Source organism: Anabrus simplex, chromosome 9 (genome assembly GCF_040414725.1).
Source record: "Anabrus simplex isolate iqAnaSimp1 chromosome 9, ASM4041472v1, whole genome shotgun sequence".
In the NCBI taxonomy this organism is placed as follows: Eukaryota; Metazoa; Arthropoda; class Insecta; order Orthoptera; family Tettigoniidae; genus Anabrus; species Anabrus simplex.
This window is the reverse complement of record NC_090273.1, coordinates 104858848-104880134: the sequence shown is the minus strand read 5'-3', so window position 1 is coordinate 104880134 and position 21287 is coordinate 104858848.

Below are 21287 nucleotides of genomic sequence, written 5' to 3'. Positions count from 1 at the left end.
CGATGATATTTATATCTCAGCCCCCTAGCCCCCCCCCTAAGGGTTCCTTGGTGCATTACCCCACATGGTTTGTCTCCTGATACTAAAAATTCGGAGTGTCATTATTCTTCTCAGCGACCGCGAAACTACGGCTTCGACACTACTTTCTATTATTTTATATGTCGCTACCCCATCGCCTCCCCTCCTCGAAGGGGGCTGAATTTCGACATTAAAAATTCCGGTGTCACTATTAATTTCAGCGAGCCCGAAAAGTATGAATTCGACACTACTTTCGATGAATTTTGTATCTCACCCCGCTCGACCCCCGCCCCTAAGGGTTCCTGGGGTGTTTTACCGCCACGTGGTTTTTCTCCTGATACCTAAAATCCGGAGTGTACCATTCACCTCGGCGACCCCGGAAACTATCTATTCGACAATATTTTCGATTAATTTCATATATATATATATATATAATTCCCCTTGCCCCCACCCCAAAGGGGGCTGAACTTGGAGTTTAAAAGATTCCGGAGTGTCACTATTCAACTCAGCGACCCCGAAAAGTATAGATTCGACACTATTTTCGATTATTTTTATACCTAACCCCCTAACCCCCTCCCCTAAGGGCTCTAGGGATGGCTTACCCTCCACAGTGTTCGTCTCTAGAGAGTAAGTAATACGTGTGCCAAGTTTCGTTGAAATTGCTCCAGTGGTTTAGGAGGAGATGCGTCATTTACACACACATACATCCATTTTATATATAGTAAGATATAGATAGAAGATAGACAGATTTTTATATTCCACTCACCCCTCGCTCCCCCACCGCAAAGAGGGCTGAACTTTGATTTAAAAAATCCGGAGTGTTACTATTCATATCAGCGACCTCGAAAACTATGGATTCGACACTATTTTGGAATATTTTTATATCTCACTGCCCCCTCGCCCCCCATCACAAAGAGGGCTGAAATTGGAATTTTTAAAATTCGAAGTGTCACTATTAACCTCAGTGGCCCAAAAAAATCTATGGATTCGACACTATTTTTGATTATTTTTATACCTGACCCCCCTACCCCCAACACCTAAGAGGGCTAGAGAGACGTCTTACCCCCACAGTGCTCGTCTCCAGATAGCAAATAATAAGTGTTCAAAATTTGATTGAAAAAAGGACTTATTTTCTGTTTCCCCTGGGATGAGTGATATTTTATATGCTCCTATAAAATGAAGATCCATTCGACACTATTTTCGATTATTTTTATACATACCCCTCTAAGCCCCCTCTCCAGTATGTTACGAAGAAATAATTATTTAAATGTATGTATTTTTGAAACCCACCCTTAATATTTTAGAACACATTTAGCAATTAACATTTCCTCCTTGAACTCAAAATAAATTTGCTCCTCATTCTGGACGAAATGCTGGTTTTCATAGATTTTTTATTTTATTTAAACTTCGAAGCTAGTCGTTTTCTATAGGAGTTGCCACCGAGCAATAAATACTGTAAACAACACAATACCGAGCAAGAGTGAGAGGGCAAATCCGCTGATGATACAGGAGCTGCAGGTCTTTCTTGTGTGTGGATAGGGAGCTTTTTGAAGGCGAGGAAATTGCGACGTCTTCGTTAAGCAACCCCTGTGTGTGGGGGATGTAGAATAACATCCACGGTATCCCCTGCCTGTCGTAAGAGGCGACTAAAAGAGGCCGCAGGGGCTCTCAACTTGGGAGCGTGGGTTGACGACCACGGAACCCTAAGATGAGCCCTGGAATTACTTCCACTTACTTGTACCCGGCTCCTCACGTTCATCTATACTGTACCCTGATGAGATAGGCCCTAGTTTCATGATTTGGTTTTTTTGAAGATGAATACAGATATAAAGGAATATTAAATTGAATACAGTGTCAGTTTTGTGTGGACGGGAGAATTTCAACATAGCTAGACATATCGCGACTGTCCGTCGCCACAGTAAGCTTGTCATTAGGGGGAAAATGTTTCTTGGCCAGAAGATAAGAGGATTAAAGCTAGAGCTCACAACAACGAAGTAATGACTTCGAGGAAGTGAAAGAGTATATATTTCGGACCAAGGGCGAGCAGATGTATCACCAATACCGAGAATGTGACGTACCAGTTTTTCCACGCCCGAGGCATTTGGTGTTGGCACGTTACAAGGGAGAGATTTCAAACTAACCGAAGCGGTGTTGACCAGTGAGAAAATTTATCATAGGCCCGCAGATAAACCAACATAAGAAAAACTCAGAGTGAACTCCAGTTAGCTTCTCCGATAACAATAATTAAATTATTCCAACCACATAATTGAATAGAGGGGATTTTTGTGATATCATTCCCATGTTGATTAAATGTAATCGTAATAAATTAAAGTAATGAATTCGTGGAAATGACCCACGCTATCTCGCCATTGGTCGAGATGAGCACGCCATCAGGGACGCCGAGTTAGCGCGCGAAAGGTGGAGGACAGAAATAAAGTGATATTTCCATGATCACCGAACGATAGGAGTTCAGAATACGACACATGAATGTGTATCGCCAGTGTATTAAGTAGGATAAAGCAAGAGATCCAAATCCACCTGCATATGCCGATTTAGGATAACCAACCCCCTCCCCAGGAGGTGACCGCGGATGACCCCGGCGGGAAACCATATCGTCCATAAAAGTCCAGTAGTGGAACCTCACCCACCCAGTCGTTTGAAGTCACCAGTTGTGACCGGTCGGATGAAGTAGTTGAGACTCTGACACGTTGACTCTGTAAGTCAGTACCTCGGGACGCATTCGAAGTCAGTTAAAGCTGAAAGTGCGTGAGTTATCAGGAGAATGAATACGAACAGTGAAATTATCCATAGTACCGAGTGTAAATAATCAGTACAACTGTATGTTGAATTTAATAAATGTCGTGTGATTGAATAATAAATAATTAACGGAACGCCGATAGTACCTTTGGAAGGCAGTGTGCGGAGCCTGAAGTAAACACCTCAAGATAGACGGTGAATAACTATCCGAGCAGGGAATTATAGGAGCTAGGCGATTATCAAGACGGCTTAGAAATAAACCAGGAAGTGCCGGTTGAAGACGCGATACGCGCCGGTTCAAATGAACGACATTTCGTCGTAATGTGTCACGACGTGTGTTTCGGGCGTATATGAAGAGTATATTGTGCGAGTGTCAGGGGTCTAGGAGCACCTATAAGTGTTTTTTTGTTATTAGTATTATTGTGTAAAATAGTGTAATAAGGTATTAATCATGGGTAATCACCCAGAAGTGTTTTATTGTGTTAAATTTATATTGTGCGACATGATGGACGAGTAAATCACCATGGGGCCGTAAGGCCTATATCTCATCCGCTACGAGACAATGGAATTCTACATAGGAATGAGTACACAATTTTGATATTTGGGGGATGTTATCGCGACTAAACGGGGTTCAGTGTAAATTAATTATGGTTACTTAACATGGTCCGCTTCCCGAGTCCATGATTTTATTTTTTGTTAGACGGACGAACTAATTTATAGTAACGTAATAATGGGTTAGATTAATTAATTTGAGTATTTGTTTGTTGTATATAATGTAAATATGGGATATATTTCTTTCAATTAAGGCATGCTGTTTGTAATTCTTTGACTTAAGTTCATTTCAAGTGTTAAATTCTTTTTTTGTGCTAACCCATTTATTTGAATTTCATTCACTGCGGTGATCATTTGAGTTGACAAAGGAAAGTAAATTAATAATAATAATAATATTTATGCGTTGCCAGTTAAAGTATAAAAATAATGACAGTGCTTCGTGAGTTAGCTAGTGCAGATAATAATCAATGTGGAGATGACATGTAGCGTTAAAGACTTTCATTCGCGTAATCAGTTTGATTTTACGTAAATTTTTGATTTTACGTTTTTGGACTTTATTTTAGCCATTAAAAACTTGTTTAAAAGCGATAAAGGCACGTGAATTAGAATGGTCACGATATGTTAAAAGCCCAGAATGGTTTGAGCCCATATTTAGAGTTGGAAGTCATGAGGGACGAATATCCGGCGTGAAATAAATTGAGCCGTATTGTTTGTAATGATGAAATAGATGAATCTCAAGGCCTAAGATGATATAAAGTACAGATGCCGGTGTTATTAGTGGTAGAATCCACGCACCGAGGATTAATTTATGAATTAAATGTTTGAAGAGTTCCGATGAAAGGAAATGGACTTCAAATTGGAAGGAATAGTTTAGCAATCGCCGGCATTGGAAGTATTTGCCCAGCCGCGATGTGCCATAGGTTGTGAGATGTGTCTTGGGAGGACAGGTGTCCCCATATAAAATTAACGGCAGTACGAAATTGAAGGTACGGTCCCGAATACCATGTTGTCCCGACCAATATAAAGCAGATCTAAGTGGTTCATAACGGGATTTAACATATGTGACTAAATTCTAAAGAGTGGAAATTAAAATATCATCTTTCCATTTTTAATAATAATAATAACAATAATCATACTCCAAGTGAATCTTGTCTTAAATCCAGTGCTTAGTGCCAAGATAAATCGGAATTGTAAAAGGGGTTATGCGTTAAACATATTAAGAGTGAACTACCGTGTAACAGGCGAAATTAATTTTTTTAAATTAATAATAATAATAAATAATAAAAAACTGCTTTTTTAGAAGAAATGAAAGATTTGAGATTTTTAACTAATAATAATAATAAATAAAATATGTGAAGAAGGAGAAGAAGAATAACCAATGAAGCTACTTTTTTTTATGAAAATAATAAGAGCGAGAAGTTGAAGTATTATAGCGAGGATGATTACGGGTTACGATAATCACGATATCCACTATTAATAATAATGTTAATAATAATAATAATAATAATAATAATAATAATAATAATAATAATAATGAAAAGTTGAAGAAGCAAAAGATGAAGAACTTGCAATAGTAATTTGAGAATAATAATTATGATGAAAGGAAATTAAGATGTTTAATGGGCGATGATTCATTGTTACGAATATCATAATAATAATAATAATAATAATAATAATAATAATAATAATAATAATAATAATAATAATAATAATAATAATATTTATGAGGAAGCTGATCATTATATTGTGCGGATAAATTAGGAGGAAGAACGACCCTTCGTTTGAAACGTCGGCAAGGGTTGGCATATAATCATCCCGGATGACAAATGATAATAATAAAAAATAGGATTATAATTGAAATTAATGATAATAATAAAATTAATTGATGGCAATCAAAGAATATGATAATGATCAGATAAAGAATGGTAATGATATTATTTAATAATCGTAGGAGGATATGGTAGGGACAGTCGTCCTGTGTCGAACTGCTCCGAACCACATGTTGGGTTTTCACGGGGAGATAGCGGTAGATACGTAAATAACCCACGGACGGCACATGTCTTCAGGGTCAGAGCATAGTAATGAACCTTTCCGTATGTCTTGTCGTATTGACAAGTGTAAATATTAAAATAGGCTTTGAGTTAATGAACTCTACCTGGCGTGTTTGTGAATCTGGTAATAATAGGCTAGAGTTTGTCCGTACTATAAATTCTCGTTTTTTCGAGGCGATAACATTTTCCACGGTGGGTGTCCGGCTCATCAGAATGTACATACCGGAAGTGTCTCATGTCCAAACGGAACGAGGAGACGACAGTAAAAAGTTACTGTCGTGCCTTCGTCTCCGAAAGAAGATCTCCAGCGGTGAAACGTCCAATCATACGGATGTGAATTCGATCCCCAGTAACCAATTGGGGCGAATTCACCAGATGTTTTACACTACCAGAGTAGTGAGGTAAAATCCAAGTATTATGTCATTTATTTTTCAGGATGAAAGTGTCCCAATGTAAAATTGTCATCATGTGTAGTATGCAAAATAAGTGAATAAATTGCTCCTCATTGCAATTTCAATAGGAAACAGTTTCCATATCTTTTCATTGTAGTTAGTCCAGTATGCCCATGGAATTTAAGTTGTCACTTCCCAGTCCTATTGTGGAGTCAAAAATTTGTATCCATGAATGAGTCGTCCCCCGTAGCCTTAATTTGCATGCCCCGTTCATCCCTGTGTTCATTTGATGCGCCGATATATATATATTTTTGATTTTCTTTATATAATTTTTTTTATCGTTTTCGAACTGATCACCCCTGAGATAAATGCTAGTCTGGGACTCAGGAAGTGAGCGGGTGCAATACTATCCGACCTCCCTTGGCCAACTTTTGTTCTTTTCCGAACCCGACTGTATTAGAGCAATCTTGGCCTGGGGAGTCTTTCATTTTCACGCCCTTCATGGCCCTTGTCCTCCTTTGGCCGATACCTTCATTTTTCGAAGTGTCGCATTCCTTCCATTTTTCTCTCTGATTAGTGTTACATAGAGGATGGTTGCCTAGTTGTACTTCCTCTTAAAACAATAATCACTACCACCACCACCACCACCACCACCACCACCAGCACTCTTCGTTAAGCTCATTGAGTTCGGACATCAGGTACTCACGAGTACATAGTTTTCGACCTCTGCCGTACAGTATTAAATCACCCGAAGACCTATTCGTATTACTGAATAATTCCGTCCTGTATGGCCTTGCTTTGATGTAAGCTGTCACTGGTAGAATACAGCAGTTCACATATCTTCATATAGTTATAGTTCACGAAGCATAGACAGCTGATGACCAACTGATTAAGAAATGGCGCTACAAATTTGTGATTCGAAGGTCTGATAAGGTGAAATAATACGAGGGTTGCGGCATAAGTCATAACAATTATTTTCTTTGTTCTTTTTAGCGCTAATGATGGATCTACCAAACAAACGGAAATACACTGATGTGAGTGGGAAGCATAAGGTGCAGGTGAATGTGTGATTAACGCCGAATAGCTTTAGTAGGCGTAACATAAAAAGCGAGGATATTATCAGCCATGAAATGCTTGTGCTACATTATGTTTATTCTCAGACAGTGCAGTAACCTTTACGGTAAACCCACAGAGAAGTCACCTGGATTGTCCACAACACGTTGCCGGGAGACGTCAGTTACCAGTTGCCTCACTTTGTGTGAATTTTGTAATATTATGTTTCGCAGTGTTGGCAATGTCTTCTCGTGTCCCAAACTGTCTCCCACGCAATGGTCCTTTCACTTTCGGGATGAAATTCAAAATCTTTCCCCGTGTGTGGGGGCGGTAGAGTAACAACCACTGTAGTCCTTGTGTGTCGCAAGAGGTGACTAAAGGGACCCCAGGGGCTTTCAACTTGGGAGCGTGGGTTGGCAATTAGCTGAGGCCAGGCATTGCTTCCACTTACTTGAGCCAGGCTCCCCACTTTCATCTATCCTAACCGACCTCGCTTGGGCAGCTCTTGTTCTTTTCTGACCCCGACGATGTTAGAGCATTCTAGGACTAGGTAGTCTCTTTTCTACGCCCTTCGCAGGCCCTGTTGTTTTGGGCCGATACCTTCATTTTTTGAAGTGTCGGATCCTATCCGTCGTTTTTCTTTCTGATTAGTGTTATATAGAGGATGGTTGCCTAGTCGTACTTCCTCTTAAAACAGTGTTCACAGCCACCTGAGATCAAAATTGCAAGGAGACAGGTCCCGTGAGTATAACGGGTGTTTCAGTATTTCCCATAAAATTCTGTGGTTGGTTCGTTTTTCAATGCTTGTAACTAAAGTTGTGTCCATCTTCTTTCCGCGTGCACGCACTGTGTATTTACTGCACAAGACACGTCGGCCCGGACACTACCAGGACTTTCGCACCGTTGCACTTCACTGCTGCTGCCCATCTTACAGCGATTTGGTACGGATGTGCGTTATTCCCCACAGCATTCTCAAGCTCTCTGTGACAATCCTTATCATTGCGACCCCGTCGAACGGCCAGTTTGATATGCGCACGCTGTTCTTACCCCGTAACATCCATTCTGCACGGAGCCTGGCTCACTTCTGCAGTCCCATCGCCCTGTTCGTGGTACCTGTCCAACGCACCACCATCTCGTGCTGTATCCGTGTACACGCATGCACAGAAATGGTGTCCTGATATAAACAAAGCATGGCGTCCGTCCCCCTGCCGATCTCTTCATTTAACACATAGCTGCAGGTAGACAGCCCACTATTCCCCTGGGGGTGGGGGGCAATAGAATAACACCCACGGTATCCAATGCCTGTCGTAAGAGGCGACTGAAAGGGGCCCCAGGGGCTCTGAAATTTGGAGCATGGGTTGGTGACCACGGGTAACTTAGCTGAGTCCTGGCATTGTTTCCACTTACTTGTGCCACGCTCCTCACTTTCATCTATCCTATACGACCTCCCTTGGTCAACTTTTGTTCTTTTCCGACCACGACGCTATGAGGTTTCCGAGGGCTAGAGAGTCTTTCATTTTCAGGCCCTTCGTGGTCCTTGTCTTTCTTTGGCCGATAACTTCATTTTTAGAAGTTTCCCTTCAATTTTTTTTCCTCTCTGATTAGTGTTATATAGAGGATTGTTGCCTACTTGTACTTCCTCTTAAAACAGTAATCATCACCACCACCACCACCAGACAGTCCGCTATAAGACTGCTGTAATTGAAATGGACTCAATGGTGGAAATGAAATGCCGTGTGGCAAACTCGTGTCCTCAACTTGGGAGCGTGGGTTGACGACCACGGAACCCTAAGATGAGCCCTGGCATTACTTCCACTTACTTGTGCCAGGCTCCTCACGTTCATCTATCCTATCCGACCTCCCTGGTTCTGAGGTGGTGCAGCTCTCTTCAGGCACACCCCCAATGTAGGTGAGCTGCATGTACCATTTGAACTACATGCCAACCCTCCTGCCACTCTTAAATTTCTTGCGGTACCGGGAATCGAACCCGTGCCCCAGAGGACGGCAGCTAATAACATTAACCGTTACGCTACGGAGGCGGAAGGTGGTGGATGTATAGCAATACACACACTGTGCTTTCAGCACTATCCGTTCACTTCCTTTCCCTCCTTTTCAGTTCAGCTACTAGAGTGCTGTAGTGTTGTTTATGTCGGCACACCATTTCTGTGCATGCGTGTTCTACAAGGGTCATGCTTTCGAGGGCTTGAGACTATTGTATGGTAGCACCGTGAGGATGTGGGGAAAAACATAATTGCCTTGACCTCTGCTCCATCCCTCGTATTAATAAAATACCATTAGTTCTGATAATATTTCGTGATTTTAACAACACTTTTGGTTGGTAACAGTGATGGTTCTTAATCATGTCTTTCATACATACTGTTTGAGTGTCATTCAAGCAGAGATATTAATTTTGTACAGTATATGTTAAAATTACCTGTTGTGCAGTGAAGACGAAAGTTTTATCCAAATGCAACTGGGAGCAAATGTTAACAAAACAATATGAAAATTTATTAAGTCCATCATATCGTACAAATATAAAAATGCATGTAATTCTAGTTTACATTTAAATAAAATTAACAGGTAAAAAGATACCACAAACTTCATAGCTGTGGAACATTACCATTCTTTCACTTCCTGTCGTAGTAACATTTTGAACCATTCTGTTATGTTTCATCCTCTGCAATATTTGTTTTGCTTCAAAGTGTCCAAAACCCTTAGAAATAAATACAATGCCTGATCTGTTAGCCGTATTAAAATCGGAGCCTGTTAAGTACACTAGGAAATCAATTTTCTGTAATAAACATTTTCTTCCCAACTCTTGATGTTTTCCAGAAAAAATACCTTTCTTTGTTTTGATACATTCTTTTCTCAGTAACTCTTGCAATTTTCCAGGTTATTGCGTTCACTTTTAACGCGTTAAAGGCAGTAGTGGCCGGTCTCAGAATCCCGGTTGCCCAAAGAGCTTCATCTGTAGTTCAATGAATGCCAACCTGCACTTCTCTCTCGAAATTTTGCACGGAGACCATCATAAACTTACCATTTTGTAGGCATTTTGTTTCAATTTCGTTGTCTACCCACCCCTATATTCCCCACGCCCCCGATACTTTCTTGTTTTCTGTAAATTTATGCCCCCCCCCCCCACACCAATTCTATTACCCAGTCGTCCCTAATGCTGTCAAGGTTAGAATCTCTGAAAGGCATACTTATCTCGTACTACTTCCCCTTAATACAGTAATCTTCACCACCGTGATCAAGTGAAATTCGTAGACATTACGGTTACCAAATTATTTAGGGCAAATTCAGGGCCGTCTGGGACGACAGCTGTATATATTTTCGAAATAAGATTTCTGATCAGTATGGGTTTGAACTTTTATTTTTGACATTTTATTTCTTAATTATTCTAAACAAATTTACATAAATCAAAAGGAAGTCGATCAGACAAAGACGTTAGGTATTCACTTAAGTGTGGTTGGACCCTGGGTTGAAAATGTCACCTAAAATATCATGAGGTGTTAGGAAGGTGATCCTACCTTAAACCCTCGGTCAAAACTCAGAATGAACCTGAATAGCCCGAGTGATTCGAGTAGAAACAGGAATAAACTGAGGGATGTAATTGAGGAGAAACCAATCAAAACGTACAATGTCCACCTCTGGACAAAATTGAGTTTAACGCCGTTTCAGGGAGTATTTTTCGTGTTCTACGCGTTCCCACATTCAGATTTTATCTATCTGCATATTGTAATATTGACATAACATCTTGAAAGCCAGCGTTTAAAACAAACCGCATACTGTCCACGCGGGTAATTGAATCAGAACGTATAATCTCCACCATTGCTATATTTTCATTTCAGATGGTATAGTGAAGTAAAAAGAATAATGTTGAAAAAGTCAAAATTGTGTAGAGTCAATGATCAAGATGTTAAATAAAACAGACATTCATTATTACGTTGATGACCCTTCTAAATCATGCACAACATTGGCAAAACGGGGACGTAAGATGCTTTCTGCAACCGACAGACCTGTTCTGCCATTGTCAAATAAGATGAAATAAGAGAAAAGGGAAAATGTGAATAAATTTATCACTTTAAGATTTGGTGAAAATTAGCAAGCAGAATATGATATTATTTTTTCATATTTTTCTAACAACCCAATAAGTTATTTGTGTTTTCAGCTTACGAATAATCTTGAAAATGCTCTGAATACCTGTCCTTTCTTACCTCTAAATTCCATGCAACAGCATCACTCTGGAACATACTGAATGCGATTGTTTAGTTGAAGCCAATTCTAAAAAAATATTCTGCCTATAAAAGTTATAGCAATGAACTAGTTCCTTGAAAGTAAATTTAGCCTTTCTCAAATGACTTCAGGAAGATAATCATTTTATGATGTTCTAAGTAGGTAAAATAAATCTGAAGTGATAATAAGTGAACTTTTGTGAGTGATTTTAATACCTGAAGTTTATAAATGTGAACTAATGATGACAGAAGTACACTCTTCAAAACATATAACGTCCCCCAAATAGATAAAAACATATATTGTCCAAATTGTAAATGAACTTCCTAACATCCCCAATACATTAATCATGTTCTTTAGCTTAGGAATCATCTTGAAAAAACTTTGATTGCCTGCCCTTTCTTACCTGTAGAGTGCACCGTCTTCAGGTTCTTCAGTTTCCTGTGAATGGATAAACAGAGGGAACACAACAGCAAAACCAAACATCACATGAACATTAATATTTAAAAGAAATGTTTTACACAGTACACTAGGAGCTATTTAAAGCTTTTGTGTGAACCTCTCCCGCAGAGTTTAAATATACATTTTATTTTACATGTATTTTCAACGACCTAATGACATTATATTTTTTTTAAATCCTATTTTCCCCAAAGCCAAAGCATAATGATATTGGTAGGGGTGTGATTAATTTGTAACTATCTATTTAGGTGCTAAACTTATCATGATTTCGGTGGATGTTAGTTTAAAATATAAGGTTTCGATACTCGTTGAAATATCAGTATATAACACACACAATTATATAGTTTTATTTTACATAATAATATGTTTTTCAAACTCAGTAGCTCTGTTTGATGACTGAGGCATGCATCACTTTGTCAACATTACTTACAAAAATAATTAAGATATGGAAAATAAAAAGAACTCAGTCTGAAAACAAGCAGCAAATTTTAGGGTGTTATAGGTGACCCTTAAATGACTTTTCACAGCAATTCCGTTCTTCTACGATCGTTATAACACTATAATATTGTATATAACCTTCCCATCTGCTGTACGCGACTGGGAGCACAACTTGCCATCTTTTTGAAGAGGTTGTAATTGAATCCAGTGTGCTGAATCTCTGAACTTTGTAAATACGTTGAAGAAAAAGTGACTGTACGGTCATTGTTTACAGATGATAAGACTCAGAATACAATTAATTTTTTAAATTTTGTTTACTAAGGTCTGTTCATGTGTTTTCGCTATACATTATGTCTCCAGGTACTAATTTCGTCATTACAGGGTTATTCTTTTTGAATCATGGCATTTCACTACATTTTGTGATGAATGTCGTTGAGTATATGGCAGTTCTTAGGAGAATCCTGTTTTTACAAATAAAATTATGTTCTCGAAAATATCGCATAACTTATATCGCATACTCCAGGTTTACTACAAGCAGTATACGTTAGGTTAGCACCACATGAGCATTTCAACAGGTCATCCACATAAAAATTTGCCGTACATTTGACAGGACAGGACTTGAAAATTTTCTTAAAATATTGACAGAAAAATATAAAAAAGTGTATAAAATCTCACCTTACCTTAACAACACTACTTTACCAGAGCAATTATTGGTTGAAAACCGCTGTCTCTATACAGATAACAAAATATTATGTACAATTACACATTTCACATGAACTGCAAGGTTTATAATGCACAGGCCCTATATAAAGCTAAGTAATATGAACACTTTGTATTGAGTTATACATAGCTACGGTAACTGATGAAAACTGTACCATTTCCAACCATGGGACGTCATATTTGATAGTACATCATGTCTTTGGAAGAATGGCATGAACATTGAAAATATGCTAGAGAGGAAAATATCTCAAGTGTGTGGAAATGGAACTTGAAAGAAATTAGACCTAAAGAGAAGGAAGGAGAAAATATTCAGAATATAGTGTACATGAAGCTTCTCGTAATAATGTTCACTGTTCCCAAATTAAATACTGGAATAAGGACAGTATCAGACGGGGTCTAGGGAATTAATTTTCTTTTATGAACCTCTGATGATCATGAAGTACCCCTGTCTACGCAGTATGGACAGTTGACTGACTTTACAGTATCGCTCTTAGGAAACGGAACATGCAACAGCTTCCAACAGTGTCGAACGCTTCAAGCGGTCAGCATCTCTGAGAAATCACTGTGACAATCTGTAGACAATCACACGTTATTATTGAGTATTCATTAGTATTTCAGTGGTGCTAACTGACTAACATATCAGATTACGTGTGCTCCAATATTCCTATCATCACAACGACTCATTCATTTATAATGAGAATGTAGGCGCATAGACAATTGAGATCTCAGTACAAGTTACAGTGTTAAAATTCTGAAAGAAAACACCTCTCACTGTTACCAACATCATTAAGGAACTATTTTCTAAGCCTTATAATTTCAACAAGATACAGACTATCTTTAATACATTCAATGTTGGTGTCGCTTATACGTGTCAGAGCATGCTGCAATCCCATGCGACTGACACAATAGTTCTTTTATATATAACCCCCTGGTGTTAATAAATGATACTAGAAGTCAGTACTTAGTTCTGTAACGATTTTGAAAACCGGGTAACTGACAATGTACCTCCAAACCATTATTTTCCCTAAGACTAGTAATGCCTCTCAGCCACGTACGGATATGCAGTCCATCAGAACCAATTGTCCTTGTGTTCATATTCCTATGCGTATGTGTACAGGAAAATGAAAGTTACATGCATTATACTGTACGAATCATGCATACATTTCTGCAGCAGGCCTATGCTACGAGGTATGTAAGGTTCATTTACCTGTCATAAGGAAAATAATGGTTAGGAAGTGCATAGTCACTTACCCGGTTTTCACAATCGTTACAGAATTGTTCTGATGGACTGCATATCCGTATATGGTTGAGAGGCGTGACAAGTCTTAAGAAAAATAATCGTTAGGAGGTACATTGACGGTTACCCGGTTTTTCACAATCATTACAGAGTTATTACTACAAACCTCAACTTAAGCATGTTGTTTAAGTTTCTGAGAGCTAAAAGAAAACGCGAATATTCAATTTGATAAAATTAATTTGAAAGGAGTCAGAGGCTCTAAAAATGAACAAATTTTTGGGATTGCCGGGAATAAAATAACATTGTTAGTTCCTTCCGCCTTTGGTCGTTTCAAAGACGTAATAAGGTTTATTCAGATTGAACAACTTACAGGGTCAGATTTAGCAACCGTGAGTAAAGATGTCTTACGAGAAATACGTTTATATGGATTGACAACAATTCGTGTCACAACTGACAATATTAAAGTGAGTTATGTAATGTTTCATGAATTTACTAAAGATTCAGAAAACTGAAAATTGTTCCGTAGAAACTGTGTTAACTATGGCAGTGTTAACAATTTTTAAACCATTCTCTGGAAAATAATTCTTAGACAATCTATAAAAACAAAAGGAAATTACTGATAGGATCATCGTAGTAAGGTCATCGGTCAATATGTTATAAATTTGTTTGAAAGAAGTATTTAATAAGATTTTATCTATTTATTTTGTCGATTGGCTTCTTAAATATGAAGTTTAAGCTTATGAGACAATGTTGACTGTGTTGTAAGTAAAGTGTAAACTCCACCCTAAAACTCAATTTTTATTTTTATGGCTATTTCACATCTGTCCCGTTTATTCATTCCTCCCCTAAAAAGGGAGGCGGGACACCTAGAAAGTAACGCCTTCTCTCTGGCCAGGATTGTTTACTCTTAGCTCCCAAAACGATTTGGCTGTATTCTGAATACAAGTACGTCTAAGAAATATTTGAAATATAGACCGCACGAGGGGCAGTGGCACATTGACAGCTGCCAAAGAAATTGTTTAATTTATATCGCCATCCAACAAAACCATCTTCTCACCGACTGGGATAACGTTTTGTGGTACAATATTGGCTTCTTATTTTTTCTTTGACATGTAGCGATTTTAGTGAGTAAAAGCTGCACTAATGACATAAACACACTTTTTTGTTGAAAATGTAATTCATGAAAGTTTGCTTCCCTTTCCTTTACAGTAGTTGTGTTTTGTTGTGTTTGTATAAAATACTGCCTAATGTAAGTTCAATTGTATTGGTTTTTGTTGTGAATATTATAGCAGTGAATACAGAAAATGTGCCTGTAACTATTGTTGTAATAAACAAGGAAGAAGTTGCCGCCAGACAGTAGCAGCACCAGGTGGTCTTATTGTACAAATAGTAACTTCTATTACTTCTCTTAGTGTAAATAGTGCGAAGAAGTTGTTCCATTATCTTTAGATTATGCACATACGTACAACATCGGTATATACGGAACTTTCGTGGCATAACCTCAAAATGAAGAAAAATATTGGTGTTGGTGAATTTTAAGGGGTATGTGTCTTGTATTAGCATTCATTTTAGTAAAATCCATTTTCCCGTAAGGTTGTTTTTCAATGCCAACTTTTTAATCCTAAATATTAGCCAATCTGAATTGTTATTTTTCAGGAAGTAGTAATGAGGTATTTGCATATTTCCATACATTAATATTATCGAAAATACAGTTGGTTCTCAAGAAAGATTTTAATGTTTACAGAAGAGATCTATTACTACTTCGACCTTGGCACATCTGTTCACATTTAATGCGAACCTTACGACTTATAATCGAACTCAAGGCTCTCAAGATTCTTACATGAATATAAAGGTTTAAGAAGCAACTAAGAACGGGAAAATCACAGTTGACATCCCATATGGAGTATTCCTGTGACTTATGTACTGAAGAACTGCACAAGGTTCTATCCAAGATAAAGATAAATAAAGCTGCTGGTCTGGATGAAATCTATCCTGAGTTTCTGAAGGCCATAGGCCCTGGTACAAAACATTGGCTAGTCAACTTCTTCAATGAAATTGTACGAACTTGTAAATTACCCAAGTTGTTAAAACAAGCCTAAGTAATTGCAATCTTGAAACCAGGAAAGGAAGGAACTGATGCTTCAAATTATCGACCATTTTCACTCCTTAGCGTAATCTACAAGATGCTCGAAAGAATGATACGTAACCGTATCCAGGAAGAAATAGAAAGAGCCATCCCCAGTTGAACAAGGGGGTTTCAAAAAGAAACGTAATTGTTGTGATCAGGTGTTAACACTGACAACACAGATTGAAGCAGGATTCCAGAAAAGACTGAAGACTGCTGCAGCTTTTGTCGACCATACATCAGCCTATGACACGGTCTGGAGAGAGGGACTGTTGCTCAAGTTTGTTCAAGTCATCCCTTGTCAGAAGCTAGCATGCTTACTAAACAACATGTTATCCAACCGTCGACTTGCTGTATTTCTGAACAGTGAAAGAAGCAGGTGGAGATCTATAAATAATGGTTTACCTCAAGGGTGAGTATTATCTCCCATTCTATTCAATCTGTACATCCATGACCTGTCAAGAACAACTTCAAAGACGATACAGTTTGCAGACGATCTAGCTTAAATTACTCAGAGCACGGATTTGGCACACTGTGAGGATGTACTTACAGAAGACCTAGCTACCATGTGTGACTATTTTCACAAATGGAGACTCCAGACAAATCCTAAAAAAACGGAAGTAACAGCATTCCACTTGCATAACATAGAAGCTAATCGGAAGCTACATGTGGGTTTTTAACGGAAAAGAAGTCTCCCACAACATCTTCCCGAAATATCTGTGCGTCACACTGGATCGATCCTTGTCGTTCAAACAGCATTGCTCGAATCTGTCAAAGAAGCTGAGTACAAGAGTAAATCTGCTGCATATACTAGCGTGCAGCAACTGAGGTACAAATGCAAACACTCTTCGCACTTCTTCACTTTCTCTAGCATACTCGGTCGGTGAGTGCTGTGCTCCTGTGTGGGAAAACAGTGAGCAAGATTGACGTACAGCTCAATGAAACCATAAGAGTTATTACTGGTACAGTGAGGTCCACTCCTACTCAGTGGCTGCCTGTTTTAGCTCCTCCAGAAAAGCAGCGAAAGTACAGTTGCTCAAGAAGGCCTTAGCACACAGCAACTCACTCTTGTTCAATGCCTTACGAGATCCACCTGTGATGAGGTTAAAATCCCGGAAACCACTCTGGGCTGATCTACACTTCTATGAAAAATTCAGTGTAACAGCAGAATGGAGACAGCGAAGGGGAACAATGTCCACCCACCAACGCCTTTCTTATTAAAAACCCAACGAAGAAAGTGCCAGGTTTCGAGCTTCCTCGACATGAGTGGTCAAAACTCAACCGTTCCAGAACAGGCCACGGCAGGTGCCGATATATGATGAAAAAGTGGGGATATTGTGAAAGTGAGTGTGGTTCTGAGAAGCAGACATTGCTTCATGTTGTTGAGAGCTGTCCACTGTCAGCATTTAAGGACGGTTTACGGGCTCTGCAAAAATTGACACCAAGTGTAGTGGACTGGTTGTCGAAGCTGGCTGGATATTCTAAATTTCTTCTGTATTTTAATTCGTAAGTTCATTGTATATTTTTACACATTATGCTTGTAAATGCGATACGATAATAATAATAATAATAATAATAATAATAATAATAATAATAATAATAATAATAATAATAATAATCATCATATAATAATAATAATAAAACTGTTGAACTATGTCTTGTGAATGCACCTAAAAAAATTGAATGTGAAAATTGAGGTCTGAATACCAAAAATTGGTTTTCAAATATACCATTAAAATCATATTAGAAATTCGAAAGTAAAAAAACCAATGAAGTTCTGGACTTCAAAACTTGGGTATTAATACATGTTTACATGATAGATTTAAAAAAATGGTTGAAGTCGGCATAGAAGGAAAGTTCAGTTATTAGATGGAGTCTCCCCTTATCATTGTTTTGAAACACAAGTAGCCGAGCATTGATTTTATCCCCGGCTGTGTCAATTTAAAGGATGGCGACCACCTGCCTCACTTGGCCAGAAAGTGCTGTTGGAGCTAGTGTATCTTTTAACCTATACCTAACATTATTAATTCTTTGGAATAAGAAAATAATGTTCAAGCCTCCGTAAATGGTGTGGTACGTTTGCAATTTCTACTCGTCTGTCGAACCGGCCTCCTATCACCACACAGTTCGCGATGAATTTCCTCCATCGGTCTTCCTTTAGTCTCAGGAATTACAAAATAGACAAAGAGAGCTCCTGCAATACATGTTACACTAAAAAACCAGTAACAGCCGTAAATGCCTATCAAATCGGAGACACTGGCAAAGAATTGGGATGTCAAGAAGGAAATACTCCATATGATACAATAACCTAATGTAGTAGCGAATTTTGTAACTGAAGGAAGACAAATTTCTGTAAGAATAACAAAGGGTAAAGGACCAAGTCCTATGGATATTGCGACCATAAAAGTCGACAACGATGTCACAGGAAGCCAGCCTAAATTTGATACATCATACTGAAGATGCTTTAGGTAGAAGAATGATCCTAGAGCTATAAGACATAGAGCCATAGCGATATTAGAAATAATCAATAAATGTCTACGACCAGTTCTGTCCACAAAGAAAGATGCTATTATTGTCCCTATCACTAGTAATGTTCCTACAATGACAGAGGCTGCGTTAGGGGACAACGTAATACCAGCTTCAATGAAAATACTAACCAAATAACTGAGTATAGCAAAAATACCACATAGCTGGCAGTTGATACATAGCACTACTGTAATTAGTAAACCATACATAGTACCTTTATCGGAAAACATTTCTTTGAATGTCATCGTCTCTTCTTCGTCTCCTACCTTAAGTGAATTCTTCAAACGAGTCATTTCTTCTGTCACATCCGCTTTTTTTTCCTCGAAGCCATTGCAGTGAACTGTTTGCATCAGTGACTTTTCCTTGAGTTAATAAATGACGCGGCGTCTCAGGCATCCAATAGAAACTTACCATGAATATAACAGTTAATACTAATCCTATGATGGCCATAGTTCGATATCCAACAAAAGCTGCTATCGCATTAGTAAAGAGATACCCGACATTGAATAGTGCAGCGAAGAACACTCCAAGAGTACCTCTCACTTTATCCTCCGCGATCTCACTGACGTATTGAGGACAAAGTATGAAGATACCAGCAGCACCGACACCTCCTATGACTCTTGCGATGTAGATCCACGTTAAGCTGGATGTGCTAACGATAATAATCCAGTTGATAGAGTAGACCACACCTACGATGTATCCGGTGATCTTGTTCCCAAACTTGGCCCGGATGATTGTGAAGATGGGAACGCAGATGGTGGCAGCAACACATAACAGCGAGGCGATTAAGGACACTTGCTCATTGGTCAATGGGTCACCGCCAATCGGAGAATCACTGGACTGGAGCAGCGGAATAGCGATTGCAGGCCAGGCTAGTAATACGCCATTGCAGATTCCAGATATGTTTACTGGAACAGAAGAAAGATAAACACATCTAAGTAAATAATATTAAAGGAGTTTACCAAAACCAGTTTTGGCAGATCCGTCCGTCCTTTCTACTGGACCGATTTTCTTCAGTTTTGCCTTACTCTCTCCGGAATTACCCGCCGGTGAATCATGAGATATTGATAGGTCTCTAAATCAAGCCTACTTTGAGTAATCATGAAATCAAATCAAATCATTAAATGATCACTCCAATAATTGCAGGTGAAGGCTTACTCTAACCAAGACCAGTTGCAATCTATCAGACCTTAGTGCAGAATCGAACATGGCGGAAACATTGGGCTCACTGTCTGCTGTGGGACGCAGATAAGCATTAATTCCTAATCATATAACTAACGCCGGTAACGTTATAATATTCGGAAAGAAGAATTAGTATATGGAATAGAAATCATGTTTCCATAGTTAGAAAACACGAAACGGTTTAAAATGGTACACCAAAATCGAAAAAAGTATTCGAACAACTTACATAACCCTACACCAGTTTATTTGACAATGGCAAAATGTAAGTAATTAATATTCGTTGGTAAAACAACAATAACACATTACAAGAAAAAACACAAATCATCCACAAGAGTGAAATGGCATATTATACTCAGTAAATAAGACATTCGGCAAGATAGACTACTTTATGCATACGACTCGCTAACATACCCCTACAACCCACGCACTTGAAAATGACAAAAATGTAACCAAAATTCGTTAGTAAAACACAATAGGTTGTGTTCACTTTTGAGCTTAACTTCTCATTACAATGACTTGGACATTATCATGGGGTCCTCTAATCATTTCTTCATTTTACCGGGCGAGTTGGTTGTGCGGTTAGGGGCGCGTGGCTGTGAGCTTGCATCCGGGAGATAGTTGGTTCGAACCCCACTGTCGGCAGTTCTGAAGATAGTTTTCCGTGGTTTCCTATTTTCACACCAGGCAAATGCTGGGGCTGTATCTTAATTAAGGCCACGGCCGCTTCCTTGCAAATCCCAGGCATTTCCTGTCCCATTGTCGCCATAAGACCAATTTGGGTCAGTTCGACGTAAAGCCACTAGCAAAAAAGGAAAAAAAAAATCATTTTGATCAAAGCACAAGTCGTTGTTAACCTTCATTTCATCAAAGCTGAGAACATCTCTTTCAAAATTTGTAAAAAGACTTGACTGTATTTTTAAGATATTAATGCTCAACTCAATGAATCCAGGAGAAATAGAAAACTGGCTTAGCCGTCGTTTGATTGTAACATCGCTAGGAAGAGGGTAATTAATCACGTCTCTAACAAAACACAATGCTTTATATGATATACTAGCCAGATACCCGTGCTTCGCTACGGTATTATACTGAAATTTATAATTGAATGCTTATTGTTTTAGATATATAATCCTCCGAAATTCGCGATCTGGCTCGTTTTCTGCGAGAATCCACCAAAATTCCCGATCTGACTCGTTTTCTATTATTTTACGGCACGTTTCCTCCAATTTTTCAATCTTCCTTTTCAGCAATCGATTTCGTACTTCCCGGGTTAGGCTCAGGTATTCCTCCCGGTCAGTTGGGTAAGTAAATCTGTGCCATCATATCCTATAATCATTTTTAATATGGATAAAATCCTTCAGGAGATCCGGCGTGGTGACATATTGGATGCCTTGGCGGCACTGAACCCGCGACCGGGCTGCATTCTTAGTCATTACGCGTCCAGGAGCCGTTTCCAGCGCGGTCCGCACATTTGACGACGGTCCGGAACATTATTATTATTATTATTATTATTATTATTATTATTATTATTATTATTATTATTTGTT